This window comes from Arachis stenosperma, chromosome 1 (assembly GCF_014773155.1).
Source record: "Arachis stenosperma cultivar V10309 chromosome 1, arast.V10309.gnm1.PFL2, whole genome shotgun sequence".
In the NCBI taxonomy this organism is placed as follows: Eukaryota; Viridiplantae; Streptophyta; class Magnoliopsida; order Fabales; family Fabaceae; genus Arachis; species Arachis stenosperma.
Window position 1 is genome coordinate 34,687,542 of NC_080377.1, and position 3,060 is coordinate 34,690,601.

At 43.8% G+C, this 3,060-nt stretch overlaps 1 non-coding gene across 1 annotated transcript; it reads right to left on the reverse strand.

Annotated features, from left to right (window-relative positions):
- Nucleotides 1-464: 464 nt before the first annotated feature.
- Nucleotides 465-572, reverse strand: LOC130951573 (small nucleolar RNA R71). The gene has a single exon (XR_009074025.1). It is a non-coding gene; the product is annotated as a small nucleolar RNA R71 (small nucleolar RNA).
- Nucleotides 573-3,060: the final 2,488 nt, after the last annotated feature.

Genomic DNA, 3,060 nt, shown 5'->3' on the forward strand with positions numbered 1-3,060 from the left:
AAGCTAAAGCACAACTCTCTGTTGAGGACCTGACCGAATTTTTCAAAGAAGAAGAACACATGGCAGCCGAAAACAACAACAATGCCAACAATGCAAGGAAGGTGCTGGGTGACTTCACTGCACCTACTCCCGACTTCTATGGGAGAAGCATCTCTATCCCTGCCATTGGAGCAAACAACTTTGAGCTTAAGCCTCAATTAGTTTCTCTAATGCAACAGAATTGCAAGTTCCATGGACTTCCAATGGAAGATCCTCATCAGTTTTTAGCTGAATTCTTGCAAATCTGTGACACAGTCAAGACTAATGGGGTAGACCCTGAGGTCTACAGACTGATGCTATTCCCTTTTGCTGTAAGAGACAGAGCTAGAATATGGTTGGATTCACAACCTAAAGATAGTCTGGACTCTTGGGAAAAGCTAGTCAATGCCTTCTTGGCAAAGTTCTTTCCACCTCAGAAATGGAGTAAGCTTAGAGTGGAAGTCCAAACCTTCAGACAAAAGGATGGAGAATCCCTCTATGAAGCTTGGGAAAGATACAAACAATTAATCAGAAAATGTCCCTCAGACATGCTTTCTGAATGGAGCAACATAGGTATTTTCTATGATGGTCTCTCTGAACTATCCAAGATGTCTTTGGATAGCTCTGCTGGAGGATCTCTTCATTTGAAGAAGACGCCTACAGAAGCTCAAGAGCTAATTGAAATGGTTGCAAATAACCAATTCATGTACACTTCTGAAAGGAATCCTGTGAACAATGGGACTAGTCAGAAGAAAGGAGTTCTTGAGATTGATACTTTGAATGCCATACTGGCTCAGAATAAGATATTGACTCAACAAGTCAATTTGATTTCTCAAAGTCTGTCTGGAATGCAAAATGCACCTGGCAGTACTAAGGATGCTTCATCTGAGGAAGAAGCATATGATCCTGAGAACCCTTCAATGGAAGAGGTGAATTACCTAGGAGAACCCTATGGAAACACCTACAATTCTTCATGGAGAAATCACCCAAATTTCTCATGGAAGAATCAAGAGAGACCTCACCAAGGTTTCAATAACAATAATGGTGGAAGAAACAGGTTTAACAATGGCAAGCCTTTCCCATCATCTTCTCAGCAACAGGCAGAGAATTCTAAGCAGAACCCCTCTGACTTAGCAACCATGGTCTCTGATCTAATCAAAACCACTCAAAGTTTCATGACTGATACAAGGTCCTCCATCAGAAATTTGGAAGGACAAGTGGGTCAGCTGAGCAAAAAAATTACTGGACTCCCTCCTAGTACTCTCCCAAGCAACACAGAAGAAAATCCAAAAGGAGAGTGTAAAGCCATAAACATGGCCGAATATGGAGAGGAAAGAGAGGAGGTGGACGCCACTGAGGAAGACCTCAATGGGCGTGCATCAATCTCCTCTGAGTTCCCCAATGAGGAACCATGGGAATCTCAGGCTCAAAATGAGACCATAGAGATTCCATTGGACTTACTTCTGCCTTTCATGAGCTCTGATGAGTATTCTTCCTCTAAAGAGGATGAGTATATCACTGAGGAGCAAGTTGCTAAATACCTTGGAGCAATCATGAAGCTAAATGACAAGTTATTTGGAAATGAGACTTGGGAGGATGAACCCCCTCTGCTCACCAAAGAACTGGATGACTTGTCTAGGCAGAAATTACCTCAAAAGAGGCAGGATCCTAGGAAGTTTTCCATACCTTGTACCATAGGCACCATGACCTTCAAGAAGGCTCTGTGTGACTTAGGGTCAAGTGTAAACCTCATGCCCCTCTCTGTAATGGAGAAGTTAGGGATCTTTGAGGTGCAAGCTGCAAGAATCTCATTGGAGATGGCAGACAACTCAAGAAAACAAGCTCATGGACTTGTAGAGAATGTTTTGGTAAAAGTTGAAAACCATTACATCCCTACTGATTTCATAGTCCTAGAGACTGGGGAGTGCATGGATGAATCCATCATCCTTGGCAGACCCTTCCTAGCCACAGCAAAGGCTGTGATTGATGTTGATAGAGGAGAGTTGACCATTCAAGTGAATGAAGAATCCTTGGTGTTTAAGGCTCAAGGACATCCCTCTGTCATCATGGAGAAGAAGCTTGAAGAGCTTCTCTCAAATCAGAGACAAACAGAGCCCCCACAGTCAAACTCTAAGTTTGGTGTTGGGAGGCCACAACCAAACTCTAAGTTTGGTGTTGAACCCCCACAGTCAAACTCTAAGTTTGGTGTTGGGAGGTTCCAACATTGCTCTGAGTATCTGTGAGGCTCCATGAGAGTCCTCTGTCAAGCTAATGACATTAAAGAAGCGCTTGTTGGGAGGCAACCCAATGTTTTATAATTATCTATTTCCTTTTGTTATTTTATCTTTTTTGTAGGTTGATGATCATAAGAAGTCACAAAATCAATGAAGAAAGCAAAAAAATGAAAAACAGGAAGAAAAACAGCACACCCTGGAGGAAGAATTCACTGGCGTTTAAACGCCAGTGAGGCTAGCAATTGGGCGTTTAACGCCCAGTCTGGCACCATTCTGGGCGTTTAACGCCAGAAAGGGGCACCAGACTGGCGTTAAACGCCAGAAAAGGGCAAGAACCTGGCGTTAACGCCAAGAATGGGCACCAGCCCGGCGTTTAACGCCAGAAATGGCTCAAAACGTGATTTTGAGCAACATTTGGTGCAGGGATGACTTTTCCTTGACACCACAGGATCTGTGGACCCCACAGGACCCCCACCTACCCCACCACCACCCTCTCTCTTCTTCCCCCATTCACCAATCACCTCAATACCTCTTCCCCAAAAACCCTTCACCTATCAAATCCCATCTTTCTCTTCACCACTCACATCCATCCTTCATAAAACCCCACCTAACCTTCCATTCAAATTCAAACCACTTTCCCTCCCAAACCCACCCATAATGGCCGAACTCCATCTCCCCTCTCTCCTATAAATACCCTTCTTCATTCCTTCATTTTCACACAACATAAACACCACTTCTCCCCTTCTTTGGCCGAATACATAGCCATCCCTTTCTCCCTCATTTCTTCTTCTTCTACTCTCTTCTTTCT